We start from the raw sequence: 18658 nt of genomic DNA, 5'->3' as shown, positions 1-18658 counted from the left end.
CTTACAGGGAAGCTCTCCTTCGAGGTCTGAAACTGACAGGTTTCTCTCTTGAATGTTTGAATTCTACGCTAGCTTCATTCAGAGGCTTGTCTCTTAAAGAACTGAACTGTACTCTGAGGCAGGAGGAGAAAGAAATATATGGGAGCTGACATTAAGGGGGTGAGTAATTTAATTTTCCAACTGATTCCATCCTGAACCCGGTTGAGGGGGCAGAGGGAGAGGAGAAAAGTCAGGGAAAGCAGCTAGCGGAGATCTCAAAGCGCCTAGGCCCACAGCTCCTATAAAGGGCCTCAGGAGCTGAAAATATGGTCACTCCACATTGAAACTAATGAGAAGGGACAGGTTTCTAAACTCCTTCTGCTTACTCCTCTTCCAAGTAATCCACTTAAACCTGGAGTATAGGTTCTTCAGTCAGTTTTTTCTACGTTTAAATTATCCCTTCCTATTGGCTCCTTTTTGTTCTGTAATATTTCTTAAGATGTTTCTCAAAATTTTTCTGGAACAGAGCCCAACAAGGTGCCAGCATACATTAGGCGTTCAATAGAGATGGGCTGAGTGAATGAATACCTTTTCCTGTTGGTAAAAACTGGAAGCTTTGGCCAGGACCTATGCTGAGATTTTAAGATATTTCAAGGTTTAAGAGTTCTCAGCTAAGTTCATGAGGCGCATATGTCCACTAATTTTTAGGAATCTAATTTTCTACTAGTTATCAAAAAATGGCTCATGACCCATGAGATTATTAAGATATTCTAACTCTGTGGTTTAAGAGATGAAAGGAAGGTATTCAGAAACTATATGAAGTCCAAGATGGAATTAATTGTACAAGGACATGTATAAGAGGCATATCAAATGAGGAAAGCAATTAAAAAATACTTTCAAAGTGACTATTCACTCTGTGACAAAGAACCATTCCCACATCAAGAAATTTACTTCTTAAAGATAATAGGTTAAAAAAATACTTTGCATTGATAATGTTACTGGCAGAATGTTGAGATGCCTTATATCAGCTGCAGAAAAGTATCTTCAAGTTGTTATTACAATTTAATAAAATAATTAAATATCATGCAGTGTTTGAATGTGAAACGTACAAATAAAAATTAAGAACCTTAAGGAGACTGAACAACAACAACAAAGGGAAAAATATCCTGAAATTTATCACCTTCATTATCCTTCATCTTCTCAAAATGAAAAGTCTGTTGGAATTTTCAGTTAACAATTTTTTTTGAAACCTGAATTCTTTTTGTCCAATTCTTTGTGTATTTTTAAACTTATTTTCGAGGTCTACCCTTAAATGTAAAATAGTGAAACGAATACAGAGTTTGGAAGTACATCATTTGTGAAGCTAGCAGAATCCTAAGTCAATGCAAGACCTAGAGAGAGTCCCAGTGCTTGCAGGTACATGTAGAAATGGTGTTCCAAGCTGTTTTTCAATAGCTCTCCTGATTTGTAGAGAATTCTATGGTCTGATACTGTTCTGGGAGGTGAGAAATGATGCAGTCAGTCTAGCAAGTCCCACCTTCTGGTCACATCTCAGGCCTGTTCACAGCAGTGAATGGGTCCTTTCAGGCAAAGTGGTTTGGGTGAATAGAGTTATTACTACCTTATGCTGTCTGTACTCTGTGGTCTGAATTCCTCTGGCCACTGCCCAGAGAAGCATAACCTGGGTCTGAATTAATGCTCTGGAAGGAAATATAGTGGACTCATAGTAGGGAATAGCTAATTATTTCTTACCCCTCTAACCTGTAGCTACTAGCCAGGTCTGGAGTCTCCTAGGTACCTGCCCGTGGATTTACAGGAGATGAATTTAGTGGAAGGAAGGATAATGCTAAAGAGCAAAAGGATAGAGGGAAGCAGAAAGAGACCCACCTCACTACCTTCAATTTCACAGGGAATGACTTGTTTCCTACACCACCTTTCAACCAGTCCTTGCCAATTGTTTATATGTAAATACAAATTGTAATGGAATGCGACAGTTTCCTAACATATAGGTCTTTCATTTGGAGCACAAGTATCTGTATTACATTTCCCATCTTGTTACATTTTTTTACAAAGTGGCATTTGAAGATATTTGTTCATTTTTGTATAATTTGCTCTGATCGAAAGTCTTTCAAAAACAAGAGGAGAACAGTTTAGAGAAAAAATAGTCACATTATTTGTAGCAGTATTTTAGATTGACCATTTGGCCATATTGGCTTGTCTGGGAAACTGAAAGAATAATTTGATAATTGATTAGAGGTATAGTGGTATAGTGCTGTGCTGTGTTTAGCCGCTCAGTCATGTCCAACCCTTTGCGACCTCATGGACTGTAGCCCGCCAAGCTCCTCTGTCTATGGGGATTCTTCAGGCAAGAATACTGGAGTGGGTTGCCATGCCCTCCTCCAGGGGATCTTCCCAACCCAGGGATCAAACCCAGGTCTCCCGCATCGCAGGCAGAATTTTTTACCAGCTGAACTACCGGAGAAGCCCCAGTAGCATAGATGGGGAACATAAATGTTCTAGACAATCTTCAGAGTTCATGGAGCTTTATTAAACATTGTGTGATGCTGATAAATCTCCCTTAATGTTGTCAAAAATAGTCCCTAACAGAAACAGTAATAGAGAACTCAATTGTAAGACTTAAATTACTATGGGTAGAATTAGGTGAAAGAAGTAGATTTTTGAAAAGTTTCCTCATCTTTGAAATGATTTGGCATTCGTGAAAGAGAGATGATACATATATGAACAATTTCTCCAAACACACTAAAGCCATTGTATCTACTTAGACTTCGTGAATGAGAAATTATTACGGGGGTGGGAAACTCTTGCACACATCAGAAATACTTAATACATTTAAAAGAAAATCGTTGTTGAATGTAATCCCTCTCTCACTGTGCCTAATGGTTTGTCTTTCTTGCACTTTTCTGAACTTTAGGTCAATTATTTTAAGAAAGAAATGACTAAGCAGTTTGACATTGATTTTACAGTTGTTTTTCTCCTAATACATGAGTGGCTAAAAATTAGTCTCTGTTTAAAAGTGGTGTCGGTTCCTCTTACCTCACAGATGGGCCACTGTATTGTAGAAAGTTGGGGGTGAGAGAGGGATAGAAAAGTTTATTTTCATAGTCAGTCTAGCTCACAATTACCCCACAGTGATGACTGGATATTTTTCTGCACGTTTACTATGAAATAATATACAGAACTTGAGAGGAATCTAAATTTAGCACAAATCCATGATGAAAGAGAATCCTTATATGAAAAGTTTGCTCTATTAGAGTGCTAAAGGAGTCAACTCAGAGATGACAGACCCATGCTGTTTAAAAGAAAAGTCAAATCAAATCTAAATGAACCCCAAACCAGCAAGGACAATTGCCTTGTACAAGCATGTACATCTGTCTTAAAAATATCCTGTGGTTAGCTATGCTCACAGAAACTATCATGGTTCTGCTCACAGAAAACTATCATGGTTCTTTTTCATAATTATCCAAAGATAGAAGACAGGAAAAGAGAACAGAATGATTCAGGGTAAAACCTTAACTATCTGTTGGACCTTTGTCAAGATACTTTATTCTCTGTATCTTTTTTCTTCTTAATTGAATGGATTTGGCATTTACTAAGCTTCTGTGTCAGCAAAAATTACACAAGACTTTCTACAGAGTGTTGCAGGATAACATCAATATCTCTTATCAATAGAAGTTGAAGATGGTATCTTAAACATTTTAGTGAACTACAAACCATGGCCAAAGGAAGTTACCACATCAAGAATATAACCCAATGATGTTTCATTGTATATGGTGTCCCAACTATCATTTGAGTAGTAATTGTCTTGGCTGTTCCTAATTGATTCATATTGGCTGTTCCTAATAAAATAAGGTGGCTGAAGGTAAGGAGTTTAGCTTATCTATAGAAATTATTTACTCTTAAAAATCTACACATAGCAATTTCATTAGCTTTAAATTTTAATTTTGGTAGTAAAATGAGAATATGTAAATAATTTTCCTTTGATGCTTATTATTTCCTAATATAAATAATAAAACTGACCACATATATCAGTGCACTTTCCAAAGTAAGTGAAACCTTTTCTTACCTCATTGATGTCTATATAGATTCATCCATCCCAATGGCATTTGTCAATATTTTTTATTTAAAATGAATATTATTTCCAGATAACCATGTGTAATCTGTTTTATGCCTCCACCATATATACCAATTCATTTAATTCTGAAATCAAATGCATGTGCTTCAAAAATCTGAAGACTCATACAAAACAGATTTCTGAATTATAAACAATATTTTTGTTATTTTTATATGACAGCCTTATACATTTTCTTGTTGCCAAAATGAATGCCAAATATAAGATTTCAGGCTGGTGAATATGGTTAAATGTTGAAATAGATCTGATTTTTTAAACATCTGTAATGAATAACTTCAACTTAATTTGTTTTGCAGATTCTCAACATTTAATAATCCTCCCAATATTATATGTTCTGCCAGTATTAGTATGGTAAAATTATTGCACATTCAAATGCTGGACAAACAATAGATCTTATTTCAAAATCCCACAATCTAAAATATAAGTCTGGAAAATCATATATGGATTTAAATGGTTGCAAAACAAGCAGCGTTTACTATGAAGAAATACTTTTGAAAGCAAAATACTACTGTCACTAAAATACAAACATTTTTATTGAAAATACTTAATGCTTGCTGTTGTTGCTGTTAATCTTCATAACATCTTCATTAGGTAAGAATGTGTCAATTTCAATAGTTATAAAGTGCTGCACATAAAATAAAGAGGATATATAAATTATTTAAACAAAGGAAAACATATGCTAGAAAAGAACACTAATTTTTTTCTTTCTATTTCAAGACTTTGGGAGTTTAATCATCAAGGTTTTTTTATTCCAGCTCATGAGGTCATATGTTCTCTCTCAAAGAATGTGTAAAACAAAATGCATTTATTCCATACTCAATGAAATTTCAAAATATATTCGCTCTTAAAAGTCAAATATAGATAGCAATTCTGTAAATGATGGTTACTCTCATGGGAGTTTGAACAGAAGACATTTAAAATTTTTTTTAAATTAGGTTTGAATCCTCACTGTGCCACTTGCTACCCATGTAATTGATTGCCAGTCACACACTATTCTGAATCTTTGCTTCTAAGTGTGTAATATATATAGCATCTACAGGCTTGCTATAATGAATTTTTTAGGTACTCTCTTTGGTGACTGATACTGAGTAGTCCTCAATAAAAAGCTGTGTTTGAGGCTTCCTTGGTGGCACAGTGGTGAAGAGTCCACTTGCCAGTGCTGGAGAGACGGGTTCAATCCCTGGTCAGGGAAGATCCCACATGCCACTAGGCCCGTGCACCACAGCTATGAAGCTTGTGCTCTAGAGTCTAGAAGTCAAACTACTGATCCACATGCCACAACTAACTATTGCTTCTTTACCAGCATACAAGTTTCCCAGGAGACAGGTAAGGTGGTCTGATACTCCCATCTCCTTAAGAATTTTCAACGTATTTTTGTTAGTGTCAGTTAAACCACTTTTAACTCTGGTATAAAAGTCAAAAAAACAAAATGTTTAAGAATAACTAGCAACAAGAACTACTTAATAAATACACAATATAAAAATATGTATGTAGTGACATCAATAACATAAAGTATTATTTATGTATTATTACTTGGGAAATAAATAATATTTATATATTTATAAATATTATTTATTTGGGAAATAAAAATGTGGAGTTTTATAGGTTCCATGGTGACTCAGACAGTTAAGAATCTGCCTGCAGTGCAGGAGACACAGATGTGATTCCTGAGTTGGAAAGATCCCCTGGAGGAGGAAATGGCACCCCGCTCCAGTATTTTTGCCTGGAGAATTCCACAGACAGAAGAGCCTGGAGGGCTACAGCCTGTGGGACCGCAAAGAGTTGGATACAACTGAGCCTGGTGGGCTGCAGTCTGTGGGGTCACGAAGAGTCAGACGCGACTGAGCGACTTCACTTTCACTTTTCACTTTCATGCATTGGAGAAGGAAATGGCAACCCACTCTGGTGTTCTTGCCTGGAGAATCCCAGGGACTGGGGAGCCTGGTGGGCTGCCGTCTATGGGGTCGCACAGAGTCGGACACTACTGAAGCGACTTAGCAGCAGCAGCAGCAGCAGCAGAACGCCTAACTAACTTAGCTTAAAGTTAGGTTGATATAGGCTTAAAAATAAAAAGTTATTCTAAATATAAGATGAAACTTTATGTAACTCATGTAATATCGTGATTTAAAACAACAACAACAACAAAAAAAAATGTATATTTGAATTTCATCTCCATTTCTGGCACAGGACTCCTAAATCCCTTTATCACAAGAGACAAAGATCATTATATAATGATAATAGAGTCAATTCATTAAGAAAATATAACAGTTATAGATACATATGCACTCAACATCGGAGCACCTAAATATATGACTGGTTGGATCTCCTTGCTGTTCAAGGGACTCTCAAGGGTCTTCTCCAGTACCACAGTGCAAAAGCATCAAATCTTCGGCACTCAACCTTCTTTGTCAGTGTATAGTAACACAACTGATTTTGTGTTTGATCAAAGCAGTCAGTCCTAAATGAAATCAACCCTTAATATTCACTGGAAGCACTGATGCTGAAGCTGAAGCCCCAGTTCTTTGGCCACTTGATGCGAAGAGCCAACTCATTGGAAAAGACCCTGATACTGGGAAAAATTGAGGGCAGGAGGAGAAGAGGGTGACAGAGGATGAGACGGTTGGATGACATCATCAACTCGATGGACATTTGAGGAAACTCCAGAAAATAGTGAAAGACAGGGAAGGCTGGCATGTTGTAGTCCTTGTGGTCACAATGAGTCAGACACGACAGAGTGACTAAACAACAACAATGAACTATCAGGAAGGAAATCAATAAAACAATCTTATTTATAATAGCATAAAAATAATCAAATACTTAGGAATAAACTTGACTAAGAAGACAAAATATTTATACACTGAAAACTACAATACATTGATGAGAGAAATTTAAAAAGATGCAAATAATGAAAATGTATCCACATTCAAAACTGTTAAGATGTCCATACTACCCAAAGCAATCTACAGGATTTTGGAATTTTTCAGATTTTTACAGATACTGGAACTTTTCAAATTCCAATAGCACTTTAACAGAAGTAGGAAAAAAAACTTAAAATTCATATGGAACAGCAAAAGAGCCAAAAAAACTGAAGTGATCTTGAAAAAGAACAAAATTTGAGGTAATATATGCTTCCTGTTTTCAAAACATATTATGAATGTTTTATGTAATTAAAATAGTACTGTACTGACATAAAGACAAACACATAGACCAATGATAGAGAGCCCAGAAATAAAGGGGTGCATATGTGGAAAACTGTTCTTCCACAGAATGCATAGAATATACAAGGAAAGGATAATCTCTTTAACAAATGTTCTTGGGAAAGTGTATATCCCCATGCAAAAGAATGAAATTGGATCCCAATCTTTCACCAACATACACATCAGCTCAAAATAGAAAATTTTAAAGTAAAACATGAAACTATAAAACTCCTAGAAGAAAATGTATGGGAAAACTGCATGACATTGATTTTTGCAATGATTTCATGGATATAACACCAAAAGTACAGGCATCAAGAGCAAAAGTAGACAATGGAACTGACTTACTAAAAAGGACTTCTGCACAACCAAGGAAACAATCAAGAGAATTTTAATGTAAGCCCTGACAATTGAATTTTCTCTTTGCTTTAATGCAAATGCCTGACTTAAGCTTTGATTGCAGAGGCATCCACTTCAAAGAGGTACTTCTATGACAGTTATATTGAATAAACACATTTCCAGCCATGCAACTAGTTAAAAAGCCAGGCTGAACACCACTTGAGGCTTTTTTTTTTCCCCCCAACATATTGCTTGGTTTAGATAACTAGCCATTTGGGCTATTTTTCTTTTTTCTCTTCTTGCACTTTCAATTCTCATTCTTATATTTTAAATTTATCAGTAGTAATCCCATGAAACCCTAGGCCCCGACCCTTGACGGCAAATAGAAGCAGAATCTCGAGCTTATGCATTCTCTCTCTCTTTCTCTCTACCTGTGACCTCGCTGTGTGGCCCAAAGTGTGGCACGTAATTTCCAGAACTTCTAAGTAATAAACCTTTTTTTCCCTAAATTTCCTAAAGGTTATTTCTGAGGGTGTCTTGGATTCATACTAAGAACCACCAGGGCCTACAAAGCAGAAATAAATATTTTCAAACTGTATGTCTGAAAAGAACTTGATTTCCAGTGCATATACACAACTCCTACAACTCAATGGCAAAAAACACAAATATCTTGATTTAAAACTTGACAAAGGCCTTGAATGAACATTTCCTTAAAGAATATGTACAATGGCCAACAGGTATATGAAAAGGTGCTCAATATCACTAATCAACTGTTGTTCAGTTGCTAAATTGTGTCCAACTCTGCGATCCTGTGAACTATGGCACGCCAGGCTTCTCTATCTGTCACTATCTCCCAGAGCTTGCTTAAACTCATGTCCATTGAATCAGTGATACCATCCAACCATCTCATCCTCTGTCGTCCCCTTTTTCTCTTGCCCCCAATTTTCCCCAGCATCAGGGTCTCTTCATATCAGGCAGACAAAGTGTTGGAGGTTGAGCTTCATCATCAGTCCTTCCAATGAATATTCAGGGTTTATTTCCTTTAGGAGTGACTGGTTTGATCTTCTTGAAGTCCAAAGGACTCTCAAGAGTCTTCACCAGCAGAACAGTTCCAAAACGGCAATTCTTTGGTGCTCAGCTTTCTTTATGGTCCAGCTCTCACATTCACACATGACTACTGGAAAAATTCTACCTTTGACTAGAGAGACCTTTGTCGGCAAAGTGATGTCTCTGCTTTTTTAAAACACTGTCAAGGTTTGACATAGCTGTTCTCCCAAGGAGCAAGTGTCTTTCAATTTCGTGGTTGCAGTCACCATCCATATTGATTTTAGAGCCCAACAAAATGAAATATGACACTGTTTCCACATTTCCCCCATCTATTTGCCATGAAGTGAAATGACTTGACGCCATGATCATTGTTTTTTGAATGTTGAGTTTTAAGTCAGGTTTTTCACTCTTCTCTTTCACTTTCATCAAGAGGCTCTTTAGTTCCTCTTCACTTTCTGCCATTAAAGTGGTATTATCTGCATATCTGAGGTTACTGATATTTCTCCTGGAAATCTTGATTCTAGCTTGTAAATTCATCTAGCCCAGGATTTCACATGGTGTACTCTGCATGTAAGTTAAATAAGCAGGGTGACAATATCCTGCCTTGACTGTATATTGACAATATATTGCTTTGACAGTATATATTCCTTTCCCAATTTTGAATCAGTCTGTTGTTCCATGTCTGGTTCTAACTATTGCTTGTTGTCTGCATGCAAGTTTCTCAGGAGGCAGGTAAGGTTGTCTGGTATCACCATCTGCTTAAGAATATTCCACAGTTTGTTGTGATCCACACAAAGTCTTTGGCATAGTCAAAGAAACATAAGTAGATTTTTTTTTTAATTCCCTTGTTTTTTCTGTGATCCAGCATATGTTGGTGATTTGATCTCTACTCATAAAAACCACAATGAGATTTTACTTCATGCCTGTTAGAATGGTGATTATCAGTTAAAAAAAAAAGGATAAGAAGGGTTGACAAAGATGTAGAGAGAAATTTAAATTCTTAGACACTGCTAGTGAGAATTTAAAATGATTTGGCCACTATAGAAAATAGTATGGAGTTTCCTCAAAAGATTAAAAATAAAACTACTATATGATCTAGCAATGTTTCTTATTAGTATATATCTGAAGAACTTCAAATCAATATTTCAAAAAGATCCCTGCACTCTCATTTTCATTGCTACATTCCTCACAATTGCCTAGATGTAGAAACAACTCAAATATCCATTGACAGATGAATGAAGAAAATGTGATATATACATACAGCAGAATATAATTCAGTATTTTAAAGAAAAGGAAAGAAACCCTATATTTGGACAACATGAGTGAATCAACAAGACATTATGGCAAGTGAAAGAAGTCATAGGACAAATACTGCATGATTCTTCTTATATGAGGTATCTGAAATGATCAAACTTATAGAAGCAGAGAATAGGGTGATGCTTGACAGGAATTGAAGTGACAGGGCAATGGGAATAATATTATAATTATATGAGATAAATAAGTTCTAGAGATCTCCTGGATAACCTACTGCCTTTAGTGCACATAGTTCTGTGCATCTGAAAACTTGTTAAGAGGGTAGATCTCATGTTGTATTCTTATCACAAAAACAAAAATAAAACAGGAAGACACAAGAAATATTTTGGAGGTTGTGGATGTATTAAATATGTGAAATTTTTCTATATTAAGTATACCTCCAATAAAGCTGAAAAAATACCATAGGAGGAAAAGTAATCATTAAATAATAAAATAAGATTTACTCTGCATTTAATTTAGCTCAATCACTTTTTAAAATTTAATTTTTACATATTTAATATGTAATACATAAATGGATATAAGATTTACATATGTATAATGTTTACATATGTATATATACTAGTATGGCTCAGCAAAGTTCAATTTCTAAGGCAGTTATTCAGCTGAACACTCTCCACAACTTGGAAAGTGTCTCCATCCTGAAGTTACCTATGTTATACACTATAGCATCTTCTACAACCCATCTCTTGAGCAGCTTGAATGTACTTTCTTTACATAAGTTTAAGAAAGAGCTCCTCTGGGATTTTAACCACTATGTTTTATTAGGGAAAACCACTGTGCTGCAGTTGGTCTTAGGTTGTAACTCATATTTTTCTTTCTTTATTACCCATTTGCTAGATTAGATGGTTTTCCTGATGCTGTAATCCACACTCATCCCTGTGGCTTCTACCCCTGTTAGCACCATGACTGTCTTAGGGATGGTTGATATACTTATCTATTTATAACAACAACAGAGCAAAAGGGTGCCAAGAATCTGCCAAGTAGATCAGTTCAGTTCATTTCAGTTCAGTCACTCAGTCGTGTCCGACTCGTTGTGACCCCATGAACAGCAGCATGCCAGGCTTCTTGTCCATCACCAACTCCAGAGTTTAACCAAACTCATGTCCATTGAGTCGGTGATGCCATCTAACTATCTCATCCTCTGTCATCCCCTTCTCCTCCTGGCCTCAATCTTTCCCAGCATCAGGGTCTTTTCCAATGAATCAGCTCTTCACAACAGGTGGCCAAATATTGGAGTTTCAGCTTCAACATCAGTCCTTTCAATGAACACCCAGGACTAATCTCCTTTAGGATGAACTACTTGGATCTCCTTGCAGTCCAATGGACTCTCGAGTCTTCTCCAACACCACAGTTAAAGCATCAATTCTTTGGCACTCAGCTTTCTTTATAGTCCAACTCTCACATCCGTACATGACTACTGGAAAAACCATAGCCTTGACTAGATGGACCTTTGTTGACAAAGTAATGTCTCTGCTTTTTAATATGCTCTCTAGGTTAGTCATAGCTTTTCTTCCAAGGAGAAAGTGTCTTTAATTTCTTGGCTGCAGTCACCATCTGCAGTGATTTTGGAGCTCCCAAAAATAAAGTCTGCCACTGTTTCCACTGTTTCTCCATCTATTTGCCATGAAGTGATGGGACTGGACGCCATGATCTTTGTTTTCTGAATGTTGAGCATTAAGCAAAATTTTTCACTTTCCTCTTTCACTTTCATCAAGAGGCTCTTTAGTTTTTCTTCACTTTCTGCCATAAGGGTGGTGTCATCTGCATATCTGAGGTTACTGATCTTTCTCCTGGCAATCTTGATTCCAGCTTGTGCTTCATCCAGCCCAGCTTCATCCAGCCCAGCTTCATCCAGCCCAGTGTTTCTCATAATGTACTCTGCATATAAGTTAAATAAGCAGGGTGACAATATACAGCCTTTATGTACTCCTTTTCCTATTTGGAACCAGTCTGTTGTTCCATGTCCAGTTCTAACTGTTGCTTCCTGACCTCCATACAGATTTCTCAAAAGTGTGAGTGTGATCACTCACCTAGAGCCAGACATCCTGGATTCCAAAGTCAAGTGGGCCTAGAAAGCATCACTACGAACAAAGCTAGTGGAGGTGATGGAATTCCAGTTGAGATATTTCAAATCCTAAAAGATGGTGCTGTGAAAGTGCTGCACTCAGTATGCCAGCAAATTTGGAAAACTCAGCAGTGGCCACAGGACTGGAAAAGGTCAGTTTTAATTCCAATCCCTAAGAAAGGCAATGCCAAAGAATGTTCAAACTACTGCACAATGGCATTCATCTCACATGATAGCAAAGTAATGCTCAAAATTCTCCAAGTCAGGCTTCAACAATATGTGAACCATGAATTTCCAGATGTTCAAGCTGGTTTTAGAAAAGGCAGAGGAACCAGAAATCAAATTGCCAACATTGCTGGATCATCAATAAAACAAGAGAGTTCCAGAAAAACATATAATTCTGCTTTATTGACTATGCCAAAGCCTTTGACTGTGTGGATCACTATAAACTGTGGAAAATCCTGAAAGAGATGGAAATACCAGAGCACCTGACTCTCTCTTGAGAAATCTGTGTGCAGGTCAAGAAGCAACAGCTAGAACTGGACATGGAACACCAGACTGGTTTCAAATAGGAAAAGGAGTACGTCAAGGCTGTATATTATAACCGTGCTTAGTAGATCACCTGATGCCAAATGTATTCCCTTCCCCATTTCATAGCAGCAATGCAGTCTTAATAAGCAGAATCAATTTACCTCCGACAAAGTGGTAACCCTTTTCTTGACTTCTGATATCTCAGAAGGAAGAGACAGAAGTGACAGGGCAACAGCTGTAGTTTAGTTTATGGGACTTTTGCTGTGACCCTGGTTGGAAGCAGTGCCTATCTGGAAACTAGGGTGTCTAATCCTAGGGTTCAGGGCCAGGAAGCACAAATTTCCCAGGTTCGTTCCTGTATGGTAAGTGGTAATTGGAATGTAATAGTAAGTGGAGCCACTTCTACTTTTGCCCTTAGTTTCCATTCCATACCCAAGTATTCGACCTACTGATGACACAGAATTATACACTAGTTGTTGACTTAGTGTGTATAATGTATTCTTGAAGATGATGATTAATCCATACGAAGTAGCATCTCTGAGTTAGTGTCTTGGTTATTACCTTCGAAAAACTATCCCATCACTCTCTCAAGCCAGCAACTCCTGAGTAATGCAACATGATATAACTCATGTATCCCATTACCATGCATTCATTGCTAAACTTCCTTTGCTGATTTAAAGTGAATTTCTTGGTCTGATATAATGTTATGTACACTCTGCTGGCAGATCAAGCATTCCATAAACTGGTTACGGCCATGTAGGTAAGAAAGGGAAAATATACCTATGGTCATGATTTAACACAATCAAGATAAATCACTGCCACTCCCAGAGTGAAATGGGTACAATATTAGCTTGTCACTAAGTGAGCTTGGAGGCTGAGCGTTGACCATGCTTTTTGTCATGGTCTGTGTGGGCTTCCCTGGTGGTTCAGATGGTAAAACATCTGCCTGTAATGCAGGAGACCTGGGTTCAATCCCTGGGTAGGGAAGATCCCCTGGAGAAGAAAATGGCAACCCACCCCGGTACTCTTGCCTGGAAAACTCCATGGATGGAGGAGTCTGGTAGGCTACAGTCCATGGGGTTGCAAGGAGTCAGACATGACTGAGCAAATTCACTGGTACTGGTGCATGGGTTGGAAAGGAATTTCCAGACATGAGACAGAATGAGAGGAGAATAAAGTTTATTAGACTGAGAGACGCTGTTAAAACAGCAGGCCAGCTGCAGAGAGCCAAACCCTTTCACAGGATAGGAACCAATTTTTATAGCCTCAAGACAGAGAAAATTTCTATCAGAATTCTGGCATTTGATGATTGATTAGGATACTTGTAGGGTAATATAGTGGGTATTTGACCTAATATGGGAGTCAGAGAACTGGCCAGCTTAGATCTGGAGGCTCATGGCAACAATTGCTATGGGGCTTGGTCAGTGCCAGAGATTTTTATCCTATGACCTTGGTATAGTGCTCCAGACTTTTGATTGGATGTCATCAGTGTCAATTATTTTATCTGTGCTTGTGGTATAAGAGCTATTATAATAGGAAAAGCTAAGTCAAAGACTCTAAAACTAACCTTCTCCCAATCAAGATTGTAAAATAAAAACATTACATCACAACAACAGAAGTGATGTGGTAGCAGATATTTAAGCCATCCTTAAAGACATGAAGGATGTAATCAGATCCTGGAGGAGGATATAAATTCACCCATTCCTGCAGATCCTGTTTCAGATGTGACATTTTTATGACAGCAGATTAACATGGTCTCAGGTATATGGTATGCACTCATTGATCTGATGAATCCATTCTTTCTATCCCTATCAGGAAAGAGGATTAGACACTTCAAATTTATTTGGGATGGAAAGTAGTATGTATTTATGGCCTAGCTTCAGGATATGGTAATTCTCCTGCCTTCTGTCATAATACAGTCAGAGAATCTTTTACCATCTGACCATTCAGCAGAATATCATCCTCATCCTATATATTGATGACATCATGTTAAACTGAGTGACCACAATGTGTTACCCATGCTGGAGGCCATGGAAAGTCACATATGCTACAGAAGATAGAAGATAAAACATATGAAGATTCCGGATCTGTCCTTTCAGTGAAGATTTTTGAGATCCAGTTGGCTGTTGCATGTCTAGACAAGTTCTTCAAAGTAAACCATATATATATATACATATATATATATATATATATATATAATTATATGTATATGATACCATATACCTTCCACCACTAAAAGAAGAAGGATGACATTTGGTAGAAGACCTCTTAAAGTTTCAGAGATAGCATATTTCATACTCATAAATGTTACTCTGCTCTGCTTACTGGATGACACAAAAGACTGCTAGTTTTGGATAGGGTGGAGAATACGAACGGCATCTTCAGTAGATCCAGGCTGTATAGCAAGCAGCACAAGTGCCTTGGAGTCCTTATGGTTTTAGAATATCAGTAGTGGAAAAAAAATGCTGTGTGTGAGTTTTACAGAAAGCCCCAGTTGTAGAATTTGGATCTACTTGAATAGGAATGAAGTTTAAAGAATTTCGCACTATATGTTACTGTGTCTAAGAGAGCATCCACAATGAAAAGAGCACCAAATTGGAGAAAATAACCAGTTGGCAAAAGCCAACGTCTATGATTGGCTACCCCAGTGTTGGCACAAGGAGTACAATAATGGAAGTGCTATGATGACAGAAATGAAGACCATGCATAGGTCCAGTTGACATGGGCCAGCTGGAGCTGGATGAGGAACCAGTACCTGAGGATGACAGAGCAGCTGCTGCAGAAGATCTGGATGAAGAAGCCAAATGACCACTGCCAGAGTCAGCAGCTGGGCTGTGATGAATGTCCAAGAGCTGGACATTCCTGGAGCCTGAAGACCCAAACATCAAAACCTGAACCTCCCCTTACTCCCTATAAGAAAATAGAGAAGAAAAAAAAAATACAGATAAAATTGCCATCACTGATGATATACAATCAAGGTCTGGTCAAAGTTGAACATCCAATACAAAATTACCTTTCAAGGAGATTAACCAGCCATTTTGTGACAAGTTGATTACACTGCACTCTTTCACGATGGGAACTCCTGATTGTATGAGATCCTACAGTCATTTCAAAGAGAGTATCATCTCTTTCCTCTTTCAGCAGGGCCAGTGCTTCCTGACTGGGTCATTAAGAGTCATATTGTGGTGCACAACAGTGTGCATGTTTCTTGAAAGAAGAGATCTCTGAATCATCTTCAAGAAAAGAGGTGTGCTAGAGAAGAACATCATAGAGTGAGAAAATTCTGCACACCCAAACGATTCAGAAGAATCTGAGGATGCAAGGTTTTCTGAAACATTGAGTCAGAAATACTCACCCAATATCACCAAACCTCACATTTCTCTAATCAGGGTTCAGGGTGGTATGCCAGACTTTCCCAGATTGAGTATTCAAACTCTTCTAGAACTCAATTATAATTATGTGCTGGACCTGATGCTCGGTTTTTTCTGCAATACACTTAAAAATAAAAGAACTTGGGTGACTGCTGAAGGGGCTTCTTGGATTTTGTACATAGATGTTCAATTTAGTTCAGTTCAGTTCAGTCACTCAGTCATGTCTGATTCTGCAACCCCACGGACTGCAGCATGCCAGGCTTCCCTGTCCATCACCAGCTCCTAGAGCTTGCTCAAACTCATGTCCACTGAATCAGTGATGCCCTCCAATCATCTCATCCTCTGTTGTCCCCTTCTTCTCCTGCCTTCAGTCTTTCCCAGCATCAGGGTCTTTTCCAATGTCAGTTCTTCACATCAGGTGGCCAAAGTATTAGAGCTTCAGCTTCAGCATCATTTCTTCCAATGAATATTCAGGACTGATTTCTTTTAGAATTGACTGGTTTGATCTCCTTGCAGTCCAAAGGACTCTCAAGAGGCTCCTCCAACACCACAGCTCAAAAGCATCAATTCAGATGTTCAGTCAGTTCAGTCACTCAGTCGTGTCCAACTCTTTGCGACCCCATGGAATGCAGAACGCCAGGCTTCCCTGTCAATCACCAACTCTTGGAGTTTATGCAAACTCATATCCATTGAGTCAGTGATGCCATCCAACCATCTCATCCTCTGTCATCCCCTTCTCCTCCTGCCCTCAATCTTTCCCAGCATCAGGGCCTTTTCAAATGAGTTAGCTGTTTGCATCAGGTGGCCAAAGTATTGGAGTTTCAGCTTCAACATCAGTTCTTCCAATGCATATTCAAGACTGATTTCCTTTAGGATGGACTGGTTGAATCTCCTTGCAGTCCAAGGGACTCACAAGAGTCTTCTCCAACACTACAATTCAGAAGTTGAGGACTAATCATCTTATGCTTAAAATTTCCTTTTATTTCTCTCATATATCAATTATCTCCTGCAGTAGTCATCCAGTTTCATAGTTTTTCTTTCCCTTAAACTTCTGATGTGCCTGAGATATTGCATCTGCTAGGGGGAATGTATCATAATCATTATTACTATTATATTCCTATTATTATTATTATTTTAGAAATTTTAAAGGCAAAATTTAAAAATCAGGTCTCAAGTGATATCAGCATTTCTTATAACATGTTGGCATTTATTTTTCCAACTCCCATGAAAGCATTAGCTTATTATAGCTTCCCCAAATGTACATATCATAATTCTTTTTGGAGAATCATAAAACCATTCATTGATAATTCAGATGCAGATTCAGACTTGAATTATGCAAAAATATTTTATATTGAGAAATGTTACAAGTTTCTAAATGTTCATTTCTCTGTGAACATTTCTAAATATAAGAAAATGAAAGCCTGAATGAACTTCAAGGTGGCAGGCAGAGAATCCGAGTGGGAGTGTTCATAAAGGAACCCAGATTTCCTGCTTTCTGCCTACATGTTTCAATAACTGGATATCTTTGGTTTCCACTATCTCCTTGGAAGCATTAAATTTAATTTAAAAAATATAAATTTCTCTAAGATTTTAAGATAAGCACATTGAATCATTCTGACAATATTTGAGATTAAAGTCATTGGGTTTTAGTTCTATAAGTCTACTCTCTTATATTATTTTAAATAGAATGATTTTAAATGTGTGCAATGAACAAAACCAAATGACTTCCACTTATTACTGCATTGCCAATGAGGATAAATTGTATATAAAGTGGCTAGATTTTCTGTTTGTCTCTATTTTTAGTGAAGTTTCAGGCATTATCAAACATTTTTCAACATTTATTGAATATTTAAAATATTTCTGGCACTGTTTTATGTACTTGACAAAGAATAACTCATTTCCTAACACTTTAATAAGGTATATACTATAAAGTCCCCATTTTTCAGATAAAGAATAGGACAGAGAAATTAAAGAACTTGCTTGAGTCATGTAGCTTGAACTAGGAATATTGTTCCTTCATCTGTGCAAAGGACTGGTTGATTCTCATCTTGGAGTTTCTGCTCAAATGTCACTTCCTCAAAATGACATTTCCTGGTCCTTCTATCTGGGGTTTTACAATATATTTCACAGAAATTATAATCAGGAATTATCATCCACTTATGTGTTGACTAGTCTATTTTTGATGTTGTCAATCAGATTGCAAGCTTCAGGAAGGGAGAAAGTTTACCTGTCTCTGCTGTGTCATGAATGTCTATCACTGAGTAAGGAACTCATTAAATATTTCACAAGCGAATGAATAAAAACTTCTTTGAAATAGCACATGAAGCACGCCTCCCTCATACTTCCTCAATTAAAACAACTCTTCTCTTCTTTCAGATAAACTTCAGGATCATTTTGCTTAAGTTTGATCAAAATTGTAGTAAATCTTTAAATTAATTTAGCATGTATGAAGTTTTTTGAAAAATTCATTTTTTAAAATCCAAGAATATAGTATATCTTTAACTTAGGTTTTATTTTTCCTGGCTTTCAGGTATTGTTTTGTTTTCTTCATAGAGCCCTCTCTTATTATCAATGTATCAATAAACCCTTGGGGTTTCTTATTGCCATGATCTAATAGTAAGAGAAGTCCTAGTACACATACTAGTAGTACTAGTCCTACACCACCTCT

General features: G+C 37.3%; 1 long non-coding RNA gene and 1 other non-coding gene across 4 annotated transcripts in view; both read left to right on the top strand.

The window, feature by feature from the left end:
• The window catches only part of LOC122436624, a 29697-nt gene continuing 11039 nt past the window's right edge, over nucleotides 1-18658 (top strand). For 2 of the 3 annotated variants that reach the window (XR_006268055.1, XR_006268053.1), the window contains exons 1-2: nucleotides 1-3859; nucleotides 4426-4720. This is a non-coding gene — a long non-coding RNA (uncharacterized LOC122436624). The remainder of the gene's footprint in view (nucleotides 3860-4425; nucleotides 4721-18658) is intronic. The other variant, XR_006268054.1, reaches the window with a different exon arrangement.
• TRNAY-GUA lies at nucleotides 13535-13606 on the top strand. The gene has a single exon. It is a non-coding gene; the product is annotated as a tRNA-Tyr (tRNA).

The sequence above is a fragment of the Cervus canadensis genome, chromosome 2 (assembly GCF_019320065.1).
Source record: "Cervus canadensis isolate Bull #8, Minnesota chromosome 2, ASM1932006v1, whole genome shotgun sequence".
Taxonomy (NCBI): Eukaryota; Metazoa; Chordata; class Mammalia; order Artiodactyla; family Cervidae; genus Cervus; species Cervus canadensis.
Note: the sequence above shows the minus strand (reverse complement) of the source record. Positions and strands in the feature narration are given on the sequence as shown.